Genomic DNA, 18,107 nt, shown 5'->3' on the forward strand with positions numbered 1-18,107 from the left:
CTTATTTGACCTAAGGAGTGTTTCTTTATTTAGCTACAAAGGAAAGCAACCAGGTGACTCATGTTCTGCAAAGTGGGAAAAAGGCAAAATGGTGCAGGGCTTTCCTGCTTCAGCTCGTCTCTGGGATGTGTGGTCCTTCCAGCCTGCACTGAGCCTCACTGGCTTCTGCAGAAGGTGTCCAGGCGCCCCGTTTAGGAGGGCCTGTGCCCCTGCCACTTAACCGTTCTCCCGCCTGGATTGGTCAGCCTTAGAATGTGCTGCAGATTATGTATTTTATTGAGACTGGGCCTTTCTTTCGCTAAAGGCCAATAAGTATAGCACCCTAATCAATATTTCCATCAGTGCCTGAGCCCGCTACCTTTCTGACTAGCCAAAAATCTTTCCTGGCCGGTGTGGCTCAATGTTTGAGCTTCAACTTATGAACCAGGAGGTCACGGTTGGATTCCCAGTCAGGGCACGTGCCCAGGTTTTGGGCTCGCTCCCCAGTAGGGGGGGTGCAGGAGGCAGTCGATCAATGACTCTCTCATCATTAATGTTTCTATCTCTCTCTCTGTCTCTCTAAAATCAATCAAAACATATTAAAAATAAAAAATAATCTAAGTCCCAGCAGGGCATATTGTCTAACACAGCACTTTTCAAGATAACATTAGATAAAGGCTCAAGCCTTAACCAAAGTGCTTACAGTAGTGTAGTGATCCTGTCCCAAGCAGGATACATAAGTCGATTTCTAGACACATTGTGGTGAAACCTTAAAACAGAAGCATCTGGGAAGACAGATTACCTCCAAAGAAAAGACAATTAGGTTGACAGCTGACTTCTCACCAACAACTATATGAGCCAGGAGATAGTGAAATATATCTTCAAAGTGCTATGAATAGTTAAATGTGAACCTAGAACCCTATAGTCAATGAAACTGTCTTTCAGGAACAAGGGTGAAATAAAAGACATTTTTTGCCCAAACAGAGGGGAAATGATCCCATATGGAAGGTCTGAAATACAACAAAAGATGTAGATCAAAGAAAGTGATAAATATATGCATCATCTAAACAAAGTGATTGAAATAAACTTAAAAAAAATTAAAAAAACAAAAAATTAAAAAATAAAATAACTGTAGGTGAGTATAGAGTTCAAAAAGAGATAAAACTAAAATATGTGAAAATAGATAATTAGGGAGGGAGTTGATTGGAATAAACATTCTAAAGTCTATGTCGTTCAGGAAGAAGAAAAGTATACTGGTGAACATTAGGCGTTAGTATGTTAATTATATGTGCTAAAAACGTCTAGATTACTCAAAAAGTAAACAGGATGCAGTTGCCAATCCATAAAAAGACGATAGGGGACAGAAAGAATACAAAATATCCAAAATAAGACAGTAGAAATAATCTAAATGTGTCAATAAGTACAATATACACAAATGGGTTATATGTCCCAGAAAAAAAGACAAATTGTCAAACTGGAGTTTTAAAAGAAATTCAGTCATCAGCTGACAAGAGACATCAGCAATTCAGGATATAACAAAGGATAAGAAAGATCTCCCGGGCATTAAACTAACCAAATTAAGCCCTCTGTATCTATACTAACAACCGGCAAAGTTAAGGCCACTCTGAGGAACCCAACAGACTAATTCTAGGGTGTGTTCGTCACAGCCTCCTGGAGCCAAATGGCACAGGGGCCCTGGGAATTGGCCCGCAAATCAAAAGCCTCGCTGGAGAGAATCACTGCATAGTTATGTTTCCTCGATTCTCCAGAAAAATACAGAGATTCTTAATTAGTATGTATCTAAGAACATTACCTCAAAACACATAAAACAAAAACTGACAACCATATGGGAAAATAATCTAGTAGAGTGGAAGATTTTCACATCTCAGTTATTGATAGAGCAAAAAGAGCACATGGGAGATTTAAACATTTAATAATTTTGGTATAATAGCTACAGAACAACTATACGTTGCGTTGCATACACAACTGCACAGCTATACACAACTAGGCAGTGTCTAAAAACTGCACATTTTTTTGAGCACGTGGAACTTTTTCAAAAATTGACCACATACTGGGCAGTAGAGTGAATCTCAGCAAATTTCAAAGGATTGTCGTCACGCCGTGCAAACTACAGTGCAGCCAAGTTAGCAACCCGAATTAAAAGGTAACTAGAAGATCCATATGTGTTTAGAAATTAACTCATAGGTCCAAGAAGAAATGATAAAGAAAATGTAACCTGCACAATAATAAAAATACAATGTATCAAAGTGAGAGAGGCAGCTGAAACAGTACTTAAATTTTATTCTTTACATTTATTAAGTGTAAGAAAGACAAAATTGAGCTAAGCAACTGCTTCAAGAACTTAGAACAGCAAAAGAAACCTAAAGGAAATAGGTAATAAGGAAGATGTGCAGAAATTAAACAGGATCAACAAGGCCACAAGTTGGGTCTTTAAAAAAAAATGAAGCAAATTAACAGTTTTGGCAAAATAGTTAAAAAACCCAAAATTTAATAGGATACAATTATATATGCAAATATGTGAAAAATAAGAGATACTCAACTTTGTCCAGAGTGACAAAGGGATTTGTTTAGAAGACAAATCCACAGCTCAGCAAGGACAGGAGAGGAGAAACAATGAGCTGGAAAGAAGATGAAGTTGTTGACCGATTTAGGGGAACTGGAAATGTTGAATCCTGAGCCAGGGGCAGAGATGGCATCAAGAAATCAGTTTACTTTGCATAACCCCCAAAAGCTCAGATAGGACAGCACCAGGTAGGGTGGCCTCACTCGGGGGGCTGAGGGTGAAAGGAGGTTACAGAAGGGTTGAATGTCCGTTAGGCCCCCTCCCTGCTTTGTCCAGCCAAGTGACGTCCTCCCCTGCTCAGCAGCCAGCTCCATCGATCTTGGAGGGGAAGACGTTTATGGGCTGGAGGTCAGGAAGAGCTGAGGGTGAAAGCACCCTCAGGGGACTCTGAGTATTTGCATTCTGAATGTCCTGGGTCATACTGGACCCCTAGAACCCTAACGCCCAGAAGATTGGAGTCTTCTCTGGGAAATCTCCATTAGCCCAGGAGGAAATGCGTGACGAACTATTTTATGGCATAAAGAATTCTTTTTACAGAGGCTGGTGTAACCCTGACGAGGATAGCAAGAGGAAAAATACATGCAAATCTCACCCCTAAACATAGATGCAAAAGTCCTAAACCAGATCCGACAATATATAAAAAGATAATCTTCATAACCAAATATTTAATAAAAGCTATGTCTCAGGTAAAGTTGGGATCCAGTGGGGAGAAACAGCATGCTGAGTGTGTCTTGCCTGCTGAAGATAAAGGGAAACGGGCCGAAGTTTGAGCCAGAGGCTGAACTGGAACAACTTCGTATTTGGGTGACTGGCGAGCTCAGAAATGGAAAGACATTCGTTGTCTTCTCCTAGAACTCTTTGGAATGATACTCCGACCTCTGGAAAGTTCTCGCCAGCCCCAGGGCTCCTCTTGAGACGTGGAGAGTCATGCTCCCAGAAGCCGGGCCTGATTACAGGCTTGCCTTCAGGATGTGGTTGCTCTGGCTTGCCCTCAAAGGGGGCAATCGCTCGGGAACTCCCATTCCCCCAGGCTCCCATTCCCCCAGGCGAGCGGTCCGGGCACCAACTCTGGCCCTAGTGGTTGGTTGAGTTGCATTTTTGTCTTTTAAGTAACTCCAGAGGGGCCCTCATGTTTGGGACAACTTGTTCAGAACCACGAAGCTGATTGCTCCTCCCCGGAGTCTATGCTACAGCTGATTGAAAACTAGGAGTGAACTGGCCAGCGTTGTTCTGTTCTGTTTCCCCTTCCAGACTCCAAGCCCTTTTCCACATTCCCAGAAACGGGGAGGGGAAAAGAGGGGGGAGTGTTCCCAGCCCCTCCACGCTCCTCTTCCTTGGCACAGTTTGGATACTGACTGCTCTCTCTCTCGTCTCTAGAAAAACTCCAGTTTGGTAGCTCTTCTTGAAATGGGCGGAGTGGGCTCTGGAACCACCCCTCCGACTCCCTCATGACCGTTTTTATTTTTTAAAAAATCAGCCGCTGTACAGAGAGGCAGGGTGGGCCCATATGTGGTGGGGGGGCCTGGCGAGTGCTTACAGTCGCAGCCTCCCTGCACCTCACCTGGCAGGGCCCTCACAGTTACCCCGGGGACACTTCTCCAGAATAGATACGTTCTTTAAGTCCTGCTTGGACGGTTCGGTGACAGCAGCACCCAGGCTCCTCCCCGGGGCCCGACCACCTCCCCGCACCCAACTCCCCCGCTTACCTTCCGGTTCCCTCCGCTCCGGCCAACCCACCCGTGGCTCAGCCGCACCAGGCTCACTCCCGCCTCCTTGCTGCTCCCTCTCCCTGCAGCTGTCCCATCGGGTCTTTCCGTGGCTGGACCGGCGAGGCCATCCTGGTCACCTTACCTAAGTAGCCAGCACCCCCTTCCAACTGCCTCTACCACCTCTGTACCCGGCACTCTCCATGCTGAGCCTGGGCTCTCTTTTTTTCGCAGTGCCATCACTTTCTGAAATTATCTTCTTTATATGTTTATGGGTTGTTTCCCCCAAAGTCGATGCTCCCCATCAGCAACTCACCCGCAGGGGGTCTGTCTTGCTTACGCTCTTATTCACAAGTCATGGTAAATACAGGCGGCCGAGTGACTGAAAATGCCCTAGATTCTGACAGCTATTCTCAATTAAAAGTTTATACAGAGATCCGAAGTCAGCTTCCCCATAACTTGCTCGACAGGGATGAGCAGAACCAGAACAAAGCCCCCGTGATCTCATTTCAGTGCTTAGCAGAAAGGCCTAGATTTCGGGAAGGTGAGTGGCACCAGGGGGGGTTGGCGAGGGAGGGGAAGCCACAGAGGTTTGTCCCTTTTATCACTGCGGGCACCTTTCTTGTTGCAACTCAGCCCAGCACCGTGGGGAGCTCAGGGCCTTTGGACTCAGGCAGAGGGGCGGGCTGTGCCGCTGGGAGCCTGTGTCCACAGGGCCAAGTGACTGAACCTCTCTGAGCCCAGTCTCCATGCCGCTTTTATGGAAAAATTAGATGTCTTAAATATGAAAACTCACAGTTTGAAAAAGAGGAAATCTATCATTTATTTTTAATAACATTTACAGCAAAATACAGCCAAAGGATTCGTATTGCCCGCTACCCCTATGGTAGAAAAACAACAAATGAGAATGCAGTACTGTGCCTGGCAGATGCTCCATACATTAAGGGTAGATTTTATTAAAACTACCATTCGTACAGAGCTGCTCCATGTCCACTGTTGTACCAGGTCCTCTGAGGGCTAAAACAGTTCCTTGCTCTCTGGAAGCTCACCATTTAGTTGGGAAAATAAGACGTATATACACAAGCCAGTTGGAAAAGGTGACTTCCTATGGGTGAGGTCTGAAGCGAGCGCAGAATAGATAAGAAAGGGCTTGCAGCTAGAGGAGACGAAATGCTGACCGGTTTTAAACTGACTTCTAACCACAGTGACCACAAACATCAAGGGCAAGGGTGACCAGCTCCCCAGGGAGAGATGAGAGGAAAACCTCCCTATTTGCATACATGCAAGTTATCTGGAAGGGCCTGGAGGGGAAGGGGAGCCAAGGCAGAGGTGAGTGTTTTATAGTCCTGAGCAGGCGGAGCAAAGCTGGAAGCAGGGCCGCAGGAGGGAGGAATGACGGGGAACTGGGCGCAGGGGACTCGAGTTCTGAAAATAATTCTGTCCCTCTGGATCAGACCCTGAGCAAGGCCCTGGACTTGGCTCACAGCACCCGTGCTAGTAAATGAGGGAAAATCTTTTGCCTCCTTCCGAGGGATTAAAATGTCTACAGTGATGCTGAGTAATTCGGTCCCATTTGGGAAGGCAACTCGCCTGTGCTGCCTCCCGTGGGCTGTGCCGAGCGCTCCAGGGCTCCTCCCCGCTTTGTGATAAGCCTGGGGCCCCTAGAATGTCTTCCTGTGGGTGCCTTCCACCGCTCATGTCCTTTCTCCCCTAGGCACTTACTAGTCCTAGTTTATTCTATATACTTAGAGAGTTTCAATGCACACGTCAACCTGCCCCTCTCTCTCTCTCTCTCTCTCCAAATTGGAGTGACACCTGTTCTGTGTATTTGCTTTTTCTCGATTAACAATAAACCTTGTGAACCTCCCCAGATCAGCCCAGATGAAACCACCTCAGCCTTTTGCACAGCTGTGTGGTGCTCCGTTGTTGGATACGCCATGATTTGCTTACCAGTCCCCAGGGTCCTGGTTTTTATGGCACTAAGTCTGTTAAGAGTAAAAGGCATTCCTTCGTCATTTATTGCCAATATATAGGTTTATGGGGCCTGCTGTGTGCTGACACATTGACTGGTGTTGAGACATGGAGAGAGGCACGGCCCCGTCCCTTGGGAACTCAGGGCCCAGTGGAGGAGATGGACATTTAGGGGACATCAATGGGCCGTAACAGATCTGTGGGGACGCAGGGCTGTGGGCCGCGTCCTGGTGCCCTGTGGTTCTCCTGGCTTCAACTTCTCTGCCAGGGCAGAAAGTCTACACAGCCGCCCTCCAGGACATGGCCCTCGCGGAGGGTGCTTACGGTCAGGTCAGGGAGAGCATCCTGTAGGAAGGAAGTAAAAATAAAACACCCTGGCTCAAAGGTATTGCAGACAGAGCACGGGGTCCTCCACCCTATAAAACTGGGGGGAAAGGTTTGTTTAGCAAAGGCATGGGATGGGAAGGACGCGGCCAGGAACAGGTGACGCGGGACACAACTGATCCACTTCCAAATGTTTTCTGTGCTCCTCAGGGCTGAGCCCCACCCAACCTCCCATTCCTCTCCCTGCCCCGAGCATGTCACCCTCCTGGCTCTCCCACAGGCCTTTCCCTCCCGTTCCCTTTGCGTTGTGTCATCTGGATCGGACACAGCCCCCTGGGAGGACAAGCCCAGGGCCACCGTGGTAGCGAATCCTGCCCTGGAGGTGCCACACTCTGCACGTGGATGAACAAGAATGAAGTGACCCAAACTACGTCACCTCCCAGGGAAAACACGGAAGGAAGGACACGCTAAGGACCAGGAATGCCGAGGAAGAGCCCACAGGAAGGGGTGGGCCGCGTCTTCACTACCGTGTAAACAGGGCAGAGGCAGGATGGACAGACGGTTCCAGGGCTTCCGGAGCCAGACGCCTGGACCTACATGGTTTGTCCCGCCCCGGCCGGCCGCAGGCGCCTTGAGACGCCCAGGAAGTGGGTCCTCTCGGTGGTGGTGCGTGTGTGGCCAGGGGCAGAGGGCTGGGGAGGGGACGTGACCATTTAAATGTGCTCTTTACCTCCCGAGGCTCAAGGCTGTGTTTAGGCTGAAGCATCAGGGCAAGCCGAGGCCCCGCTGCTGGGCAAGAGCGAGTGAACACAATGGGGGGCCATGGTCTCCTTCACTGCTCCTCTCCCGGTCACCCAGGCCCACGGCCCCTTTGACAACTGGCTCCATCGCCCCCCCCCCCCCAGCCAGCCAGTGAGCCTCTAGGTGCTCTTCTGGCTCCTGACTCCCTTCCCTTCCCTGTTACTGCCTCACAGCTGTACTCACGTCTCAGGCACCCTCTGCCTCCAGCCACCGCCCCAACCCCCTGCACCTCCAGTCCAAGTGGATCAAGCCTCTGGACCCCCCCAGCACTTCCTTCCTCATGCTCAGGGCTCCCCACCGCCTTCCCTGCTCAGCACAGCCGGCTCCCTGACTCCTAAGAGGAGAGGGTGGGTCCCCCTCAGTGCCTGGCTTGGGGTAGGTGCTCAGGCCATGGAGGAGCCACAGTGGAGGGGGGCCGCTGGGAAGGGCTGCCCTTTCTCGGGCAGTAGATGACACCTGTGCACGCACCCTGATTTGGTGTGAGGATGGGCCCTCGAGTGGAGCCCGATGGGCAGTGAGAACAGGGTGCCAGACCTGAGGATCTTCACAATGGGGGGAGTCAGGGCGCCAGAAAAAGAGGGGACAGTGCGGCATTGAGAATGGAAAACAAGACAGGGAAGGGGTTGCTTCTGGGAGAAGAGAGGCTGGATTTGCTGAGGCGAAGGTGGAGCAGCTGAGGCCAAGGGCGTCTGTGGGGTGGCACCCCCAGGGGCAGGAGGAAGAGAAGGCACAGTGTAGGGCGAGGGTGGACTCTGGGAGGCAGCGAGGAACTAAGGAGCATCCAGTCTGCAACCCTAATGCCTTTTCTGACAGCGCCTCTCAGTCAGGGAGCAAGAGGGCAGAAGACTGGCCTCGGCCTCCAAGGCCAGAGAGGGAGGACAGGCCGGAAGTCTCCCTGGAAGAAGAGGCAGCCAATGTTACTGCATGTCAGCCCCTTCACTCCAACCATGCTGGGTGGTGCCCTCCGTTACTTACGATTCCTGTTTTACAGAAAAGGGACCCAAAGGCCATGTAGGCTGAGAGTAAGGAACTTACCCTGTGCGGGAACAAACCCACACAGGCAGTACAGGGCCAGGGCTGGGATTTAACTCAGGTTCCCCGGACTTGCATCCTCTAGGCACATGCAGCAAAGAAAGCAGTTGGGGGGGGGGGGGCGGGGGATGGGGAAAGGGGGGGGGCGGGGGAGGGCGGGGGGAGGCGGGGGGGGGCCTGGGCAGGAATAAACCTTAGGCTCTAGAAAGAAGACCAGTTCACGAGGCGTGGAATGGTGTTAAAAAGTCACGTTGAGCCAGCACAGAGAGCAGGCTGGGTGGAGACAAGAGCCTTAGCCAAGGACTCAAGTCACCCCACTGCCTCCTGCAGCCTTTGGTTCCCCCTCCCAGTGCCTTCCCCCCTTGGGTCTGCCCTGCCCCCTCCTCGGCACCACCCCTTACTTTCGCGTCGCCCCTGGCTTAGCCAGCCTTACACATTAGTGTATGAAGGCCAAGTGGCACCTGGGATGCAGCAGGCGCTGTGTTCGTCTGGAAGGCGGAGCCTCCTGATGAGGGCCCTGCCACCTGGGGTTTAGCGGGGGAACATTCCCGAGCTTGCCCAGGGCTCACCAGCCTGGCTCTGTTTGCCTCCCTGGATGCCAGAGCAGCCTGGGTGCTCTCTGACCAGCGCTCCACTCTCCTTGCAATCGCCACCCTGAGGTCTAGGTGGCACCAAAACCTCACGCTGATTCCTCCCAGGTTGGGGCGCGGTCCACACGGGGGATAGAGCTGTTCCCACCTGGTTCCTCCAGACGCCAGCTCAGCTCAGCTGGGTGCCAGTGCAGCTTCCAAGGTTCTGGGTCTCCACATACAAGGGGGCTGCAACCGTGTCATCGCAGTTTCCTGTCTGCCTCTGCTTTGCTAGGTCCCTGCCTCCCCTGGGGACAGGTAGGTGGGGCAGCCCTCCCTCGCTCGTCTCAGCTCCCCGGACACCCCAAAGCAAGCACTGCATCTGCTCTTTCCAAATGTAAAAATAAATAAATAAATAAATAAAATTACTGAAAAAGAGAATATAACATTAAACTCCTTTTTAAACTTGTTTTTTTAAAAAAGCATCCAAGTAATTTATTCCCATAGTTCAAAACAATAGGCTCCGGTTAAACCTCTTTGGATATTTAAAATACTGTGGGAGCTCATCCACCCGCCCAGCGCCACAGGCCGCTACGTGTTTGCAGGTCGCCGTCGGTACCCGGTGGGCAAAAGTAGGTTACAGCTGCAAGCACACGAAAGTGTATTCTTGTGTTGCTTATTAGTTATTGTCTTATTTCCCCTGCGAACAGCCCTAACGCTCCTTTTCCCCACCCTGCCTACCTGTTCTGCACGGCTGTGACCTGTGGCTGGTCCGCAAGGTGGGAGAGGATTCTGCGTGGATTTATTCATCCTGCAAGTATCTCCCCTGAGCCGCGAGCCTGGGCACTGCCGAGCCCCGTGGGCGGCATCAGGGTGGAGGGGAGTTAGACGGGGTGCCCCTGGCGGTGCCCAGCTCACGCCCCAGCCCTAGGGTCGGAGGCGCTCAGGGGATGCCAGGCGCTGCCCAGGCGCAGGAAGAAAACCAGGGCAGGTTTCGGGGTGGGGGTGACCGGGAAGGGTCGGCGGTCATGACGGACGGCTCTGAGGAGGTGACACGGGGCAGAAACCTCAGTACAATGTTGGGGTCAGTGGGTAGGAGAGGAACCGATGCCCGGTCAGCGGTGGAGCCCCCCCTCCCCCCGCCCCGCCAGGTTCAGGAGCCGGAAAGTTGGGATTCTTGGCTCTGCTTGTCCTGCTCCCAACCCCTCACCGCCCCGGGCTCCGTCTCTCTCCCGAGAGCACGGTCCCTCCCAGGGAGTGAGTGTGTGCGCGCGCGTGTGTGTGTTTGCGCGTGTGTGCGCGTGTGTGTGTGTTTGCGCGTGTGTGCGCGCGTGTGTGTGTGTTTGCGCGTGTGTGCGCGCGTGTGTGTGTGTTTGCGCGTGTGTGTGCGCGTGTGTGTGCGCGCGTGTGTGTGCGCGTGTGTGTGCGCGCGTGTCGGGGGAGGGGTCCTTCACCTCTCCCGGGCCGGCCCGCCCCCCTTTCCACTCCCCTCCCCCTGCAGCCCCTCCTCGGGGGCGCGCACCCAGGAGGTACCCCCACCCGGGGAGGAACGCCGACCCGCGGCCGAGGGGAAACGTGAAGTTTCTGCTGCTCAACATGACGCAAAAATTCTTGAGGAGCCCTTTGGCGGCGGATATCTAGAGATCAGACCATGTGAGGGGCCGAGGGTACAAATACGGCCGCCGGGCGCGGCTCCGGCACAGGCAGGCGCCGCCCGCCCCCACCCCGGCGCCTCGAGGGCGCGAGGGTCGCCCCGCGTCGGCGAGCCCCGGGACCGGCCTCCCCACGGACGCGCGGCAGGTGGGTCCGCTTTCCTTCTCGCTCTGAACCCGCACTGCTTCCCAGAACTTCACGGGCTCCCGGGCGCACCGGGCGCCGGCGAGGGCGCGCGCCTGGGCGGTGGGCTCGGGGCCCCGCGGCCGCCGCCTCGCGAAGGACGAGCGCGGACCGGGCCCGGCCGGGGGGCGAGGTCCCCCTGGAGGGGACGCGGGCTCCGGAGGGCTCCTCTGTCTGTTGCACCCGCGGGCTCTGTGGCGCCCGGAGTCCCGGAGCAAGACCCTGTAAAAAAGATGGTCTCAAGCGCGGCGCTTAGACACAAAGTTGCTTTAGTTTCTCCCGGTAGCTTATGCTTAGATCTCGAGATTCCCTGCGCGCGGCTGACCGCGGGCAAAGGCATTTCTTCAGGGCCAGCCGGGTGGCATCAAAGCCCAACTCTCTGGAGGAATCTCTGAGTGACCCTGAAGTGGGACGAGGCTCCGCGCGCCCGGGGCGCTCCCACGGGCAGGGCGGCCTCGGGGTCCCCGCGAAGGCGAACCCCGGCCGGCCCGAGCGAGCGACCGCCAGTCGCTTGGAAAACAATGTACGTTCCCATTTGTTGTTGAAAAGCGTCTTTGGAGCTAAGGAAGGCTGAGGACCGCAGCTCCTTTTGCACGGGGGCCTTTTCCTAATGCATTTCTTCTCCAGTTGGGGATCTAAAGAAGGTGAGCCGGGTGGAATCTCTTAAGTCAGGCGTAACAAAGGCTCGTGTGTACATCTTTATGATCAATTTTGTCCAGAAAAAAAAATGAACCAGGTCAATGGGTTATTTATGAGCCTGCTAGCTCTCATCATAGTAAGACGAGATAAAATATTTAATGTGTTTCGCCTTCGGTTACATAGGAAAATGTCTAGGAAAGCAACACTGGCAGGGGGGTGTTTTATGAAGCAGAGGGGCTCTAGGGGCGGCATTGGTGTTTGGGTTTCTAGGAGGGAAGGGGGACACAGGGCTCGGACTTTTCCTCCCACCACTTTCTTTTGTGTGGAGCCGGGGATGCCCAAAGCTTGGAGGCGGAGTGGGGGTGACTGCTTCCTTCGTGGGTGCCAGGCAGGGTCTTCTTGGGGGGGGGGAGCATGGGTTTTTCTGTGTTTTTTGTTACTGAACCTGAAGAAGAGCCGCTTGAGACTGCTTCACAGTTCATCAAAAGTCCCCTGGACACTCTGGTGATGGGTCTAGGGCATTGCAGAGATGTAACACCAGCGCAGACATTCACCCCCATTTCTCTCGGGGGGCGGGAGGTGGGGTGGGAGTAAGGATGAACACCTAGAAGTTTTAATGAAATCAACAAAAACCTCAGAAAGTCCTCTCTGGGGGATCTTGAGTTGTGGGAGCCTTTTGATGAAAGTGGGAGCGGCATGTCAGAGAGCTTCCCCAGGTGGCAGTGGAATGGGGTGCTTGTCTCTCGACGGCAGGCTCCCAAACACACCGGGGATGGCCCCTCCAAGGAGGAACGCAGGTAATTCCAGAAATTGCGCCAGTGGGCGGCAGTTCCTTCATTATACTTGAATGGAACAGCTTGAGAGTACAAAGGCTGGGCTGCCCGAAGAAGTTTAATTTTAATGCATCAACAGGATGTAGTCATGACTGGACTTTTTTTTTTTTAGCAAAGATGCCCGGGTGGCCAAAGGGAAAGGCAGTCATTCTTCCGTCACTTTAAGAAAGTACCTCGTACCTTTGTTATTCTGGGTCACAGATGAGCTCCTCTGGGCCTCAGGGGCCTCGACTCTAAAGCGAGGGGGAGGAGGGGGTCCTGCACAACATGATGCCCAAGTCCCCTCCGCTCATTCTGTGACTGTGACCCTCAGCTTTCCGCTTTAAACAAATACAAGTTGAAATGATGGGGCCAAGTGCCTGAGGGCTAGACTCTCAACCCGGGTGTCGCCATCAAATCGGGGTCCTCTGGGGCTTCCCGGGTTTCACTCTAAGGCGGAGGCTTTACGCACTCTTGCACATGCAAGTCAAGTTCTGCACCTTAACCATGTCCGACCAACAGGCCGGAGCTCCCCGGCTCCCTGAATGCCCTTTGCAGGGTGCCCGGGGGTGGTGCAGCAGAAATGGCCTCCAGGCAGAGCGGGTTTGGGCTGTGTGATTTTCCTCCCAGTCGCTGAGCTGTTGCCAGTTGGCTACACTCCTCTGAGGTTTGTACAGGGAACAGGCTGGGGTGTGGAGTCAAAGGCCTGATAAAGTGCCTGGTGTCTTCATTCCTGGGGCAAATGATGCTGACTTACCCTGCTCCTGTGGGTCTAGGCGCGGCCACCCCAACCCTGGACCAAGAAGTACTTGCCAGTTTCTGGGTTTAACTGGATAAAACAGTCCCCTAGGGAAAGCAATGGTCATCTTTCTGGGTGGAAAACAGATGAAACTAACCTTTAAAAGAAATCTAGTTTGAATAATTTTCCATGGGCAGAGGGGTGAACTGCTTCTCTGGGTGGGCACAAGACCCACGATCGGCTGCCACAGGCCCCTTATTTCTGGGCAGAGCTCATCGTTCGGACTTGGTCCATGTTCTGAAATGGCCTCTGAGTCACGGCCCTGTGAGGGGGCATTCCCTCCAGCCTGCCCTTTGCCAGCTCTCACTGGCTGGGAAGATGAATGCTCATTTACTGAATGTCAACAACACCTTTTTAAACCAAGTGTTTTCCCAGCCCTGGTCTATTGGGGTGACCAAATGAGTAGAGATAAAGCAGGCCTGACTGCCTTATTTTCTTCTTTCCTTTGGTTTCCCCTGGAACCTGGCAGCAGTCCTCCTGCCCCCGCCCCCCGCTACCACACCAACCAAGGGTACTTGTAAGTGGGTAGTTAAACCACAGGCTTTTAAAAAGCTACAATCAGAGAGCCCCCGGTTATCCCAAGAAACCTCTGAACCCCAGCAACGTGGAGACATGGAGGTGATGTCCCAGGGCCGGCTCAGTGACCAGGGTCCACAGGCACTGACAAGTGGCAGATGGCATGGGGAAGGCCTCCTGGGATCCTGAGGTCCAGTTCTTCGTGTCATCATATGACGTAGGGAGGGAAGAGGTGAGAAGGGGGTTGGGACAAGGCCAAGTGGCAAATCTGAGAGAGTCAGCTGTGTGCGCTGGGAGAGTCCAGGGCTCGAGGCTGGTCAGGGGGCTCGGTGGGAGGGAGCAAGTAAGTGGGCCTTTGCCCCCTTGTGTTTTTGTGTGGTCTTTCTGGGCATAATCAAGGGGGGGAAAAGCACATTCTATTTCCTTTGTTACTGAGCTGCTGAATGAAAATAGAATAAATGGACTCTTTTGCTCTAAGAGGCTTCCTAGAATTAGGGAGGGGCAGAGCTGGCCTGGCCTCCAAGGTGATCTGCTCAAGCTCGCCCGTAGCCCAGGAGGACAGGGCCAGGCCTGGAACCTGAGTCTCCTGCACTCTGTTCTTTTCTCTCTCTGGGGTGTGTTGCTTTTTAAATGCTAATCTAGTTAGCTGGCTCTTTCCCTTGCTTAGAGGAAAAGAGCTGGGGCAGGGAAAAGAGGGGAGGGAAGGGCCTGGGGTGGGGAGAGGAGATAGGCTATTCTGGGCGCACCGAGGGCAGCAGGGAGGTTTGACTGACTGGAGGTTTCCCAGCTCCTCTGAGGACTACAATTATTTTTCTCCCTCCAGTTTTTAATTTTGAAAAATTTCAACTGAAAAGGCAGGGAAATGGTCTGGTGGACCCTCACCCAGATTCACCAGTTGGTAACATTTTGTCACATGTGTGTCACATGTACGCTCTCTCTAATTCTATATGTATCAAGTTTTTGCATATGTATTATATACATACTCTGATATGTTGTATATATGATAGGGCATAACGTAATAATTATACAATTTACATATGTGTATAGTTTTTGTGTTGAGCCTTTGGGAATTTGCAGACATCCAAATATTTTCTCCTAAATACTTCAGCCTGTGTTTCCTAAGAACAAGGACATTCTCCTACATAATCGAGTCCCACTATTATCACATTTGGGAAACTTAACGTTGGTAAAACATTATTATCGAATATACAGCCCATATTCAAATTCCCCCCACTATTTCAATGATGTCCTTTTTAGCTCTGACGGTCACTCTTTGAGACTGCGACATCCTAGGGACTGGGAACCATCTCTCACCCTTATTCCAGTGCATCTGAGAACTACTAGATCAGTACCGTGTCATCATGAGCCAGTTTTTCACGAATGTCCCCAAACTGTGTGTGTGTGACTCTTTGTAAAGCACATTCCAGAACTTCTTGACCTAAGAGTACAGGCACCTTCAATTCAAGCAACAGCACCCAAATAGAAAACAGCTTGTGGCTGAAGAGGTGGCCCTGCGTGGCCTCCATCCCCCCTCCTCTCTGCTGCCTGGCCCCATCTCCCCCCAACTTTGCTCTCCCAGCCGGAGAGATGGGCCCAGTCTCCCCTTCCTCTCACCTTCACCACTCTGAGTTTTATTTAATTTCACCTTAGATCCCTCTCTCCTCCCCTCTCTCTCCAGCCTTGCTCAACTGCCACAAGTAACTCCACCCTCATTTCGTAACACCATTTCCCTGGGGCTGGTTTTCTTCTCTCTCCTCCCTCCTCCCCCCCTTGGCTCCCTTTGTGATCTAATCATGTTTGTTCCGCACACGAGTCCTCTTAGTAATGTACCTATATTAAGGACAAGAAAATCTGTGTTTGAAAATGCTCTTACGATTTTTAATCTCGATTTCTATTTATTGCATAAATTGCATTATAGCAACAATAAAGGAGTGTTTATAACATGTAAGTGACACTCCTAATCCTGCTTAATCTAACACATCACCTGTTTTGAGTTTCCCAGATCTCTTACCCGGCTAGTCCACGCTGAGACACATGACAGTGACAGAGTGCAAGCAGTTCTGTTTTCTGCACAAAGTTGTGAAGTTAAGTATAGTAAGGGATTCGTGTCCTCAGCTTCTACAGCTCTTTAAAGGTGCCGAAAAGACACCTCCACCGAATCCATACAAGAGTCTCTCTACTTCCTTGCCCTGCTGTCCAACTTAGTCTTCCTCAAGAACCAGAAAGAATGTTAAAAATAAATAACTCCTGCCCTGGCCGGTGTGGCTAAGTGGGTAGAGCATTGGCCCATGCACTGAAGGGTCTCGGGTTCGAGTCATGTCCCTGGGTTGTGGGTTTGATCCCTGTGCCTGGTCGGGACACACACAGGAGGCAACCAATTGATGTGTCTCTCTCACATCCATGTTTCTCTCTCTCTCTCTCTCCTTCCCTTCCACTCTCTCTAAAAATCAATGAAAAAAATATCCTTGGGTGAGGATTATAAAAAAAAAAAAAATTTTTTTTTAATTAAATAAATAACTCCTAACCAGTTTCATTGCCAGCGCGACCCCCTTTTGTAGTAGGTGACGATGCTGTGTTCTATAGCATGACCTTTAGATGTTTCAGTATTTTTATAGTTAGACTAGGATTTTATAAGTTAGCCAGGAGGCTAACCACCACTTACAACATTTATTTCTGTGGGTTCAAAATATATTCCAAGTTCTAAACAAGCAACTCATGAATAAACATTTGGAACAGACTGTCAATGGGTGTGCCCACCGGTACTTGTTTCAAAGTCTACAAAGCAAAACCTGTGCTCGTCTGTAATCCAGAACGTGTCAGGCTTTTCCAGTCAGAGTACATTAATTGTTGTTTTGTTAATCCTCACCTGAGGATATTTTTCCCATTGATACTTTTTAATTTTTTTTAGAGAGAGTGGAAGGGAGGGAGGGGGAGAGAGAGAGAGAAACGTCGATGTGAGAGAGACACATCGATAGGTGGTCGCCTCCCGCACGTGGTGGATCGAACCCGCAACCCAGGTACTTGCCCTTGACCCAGAATCAAACCGGAGACTGTTTGGAGCACAGGCCTACACTCTAACCACGGAGCCACACCGGCTAGGGCAGTCCCTTAAATTTTTCATTGGTGACAGTCTTCTCTCTGCCCCCAAGGGACCCTGGGGAAGGAAGAGGGGTGTCTCGCTTGAGGCTCAAACCTGCCCGCATCACAGCTGTGCTTCTGGGGGCCCTGTGCCCAGAAAATCCGAAACAGACGCTCTGTGCTGGGGGCTGTGCACACACGGGTTCAGCAAGTATTGAACCCAGAGGTGTAGAAGCCATGGCCCCCCCTTCCAGGGGAATGCAGAGCCAAGATACGGCAAACAAACAAACGGGCAAAAGCTAACGAGACCCGATAATCAATGACAAATGATGGAGCAGAGGGAGAGATCTTGGGCTGGGGTGGTGAGAGGAAGCGCCGTGGAGGGCGGGGGATAGAAAGTTCGGCCAGGCCTCAGAGGCTGCGGGGTAACTGGAGAGCAAAGGTGTGGGTGAGAATGCACTGGGCACGCTCGGTGGCCTTCCTGCCCCTGACAACCTGCAGTGCTTTTTAAAATTCAGCACGTTCACGGATCTCTTGCATTAAAATCTCTGGGAGAGCAGCCCAGAAGCCTGCTGTTTGCAAGTTTCCCGTGACGCCCAGCCACCGATCGAGAGGGGCAAGCCCGAAGCAGCGAGCGCCCGCGAAGGGGATGGAGGCCTGGCTTCTGGCTCAAGCTGTCCCCTGGTTGTGCACTGGGCTATGAATCACTTAACCCCGCAGGCCTCAGTTTCCCTGACTGGAGTGTGAAGTAGAAAAGCAGAATGGGTGAGTGCCATATGTGTGGTGGCGTAGTGACCATCAACTCACTGAGTTAAGTATTTGTCATACTTTTATTTCATTCCCACAATGGCCTGTTTTATACATGAGGCAAATGGAAGCTCAGAGAGGTTAAGAAACCTTGCCAAAGTCACATAGCCGGTGCGGATCTGTGAGACAGGCGAGCCGTGAGGGGTGGACACAGGAACTGTTCAGTGATGCCCCAGGAGGCTGGTTAGTCTAGGTTAGTCTGTTCGTGTTCACTACAGGAAGGCCATGCATGCTTATCTAGGCCAAATCCATTTCTTTTTCTTAAAGTCAAAATGAATAATCCGTTGTGCTTTTGGCTAACCTCTGGAATGATCTCAATCCCTCCACAAATGGCTGATCCTCCAGATGTTACACTCTGTGTGGAGAGAAGCTCGAAGCTTTCTTCTTCCAGGCAGAGAAAGTTCTGGATCTAGATCCTCTTTCTTTCTCATGGTAACTGGCCCAAATGCCCTGGGGATTTTAGCCCGTTTAATTCCTCTCCAGAAAAACTGTCTACTGTTTCATACAAGGAGTTCTTTGGATAAGGAGATGGCTGTGATTGTGGAGTTCATTTCTACCCCTTACGTCCAAAAAGAAGCAGATTTTCTCTACTCTCTTCACTCAGATCCAAAAGTCTCTTTATTTTGTTTGGCAGGCGAGGCAGGAGTCCCTGTG

General features: G+C 51.6%; 1 protein-coding gene across 1 annotated transcript in view; it reads left to right on the plus strand.

The window, feature by feature from the left end:
• Positions 1-10,749: 10,749 nt before the first annotated feature.
• Positions 10,750-18,107, plus strand: part of SLC6A4 (solute carrier family 6 member 4) — a 35,067-nt gene continuing 27,709 nt past the window's right edge. Inside the window, exon 1 of the mRNA XM_087825995.1 lies at positions 10,750-10,766. The gene's annotated coding sequence lies outside the window, so the exon portion shown is untranslated. The remainder of the gene's footprint in view (positions 10,767-18,107) is intronic.

This window comes from Miniopterus natalensis, chromosome 17 (assembly GCF_054644295.1).
Source record: "Miniopterus natalensis isolate mMinNat1 chromosome 17, mMinNat1.hap1, whole genome shotgun sequence".
Lineage (NCBI taxonomy): Eukaryota > Metazoa > Chordata > Mammalia > Chiroptera > Miniopteridae > Miniopterus > Miniopterus natalensis.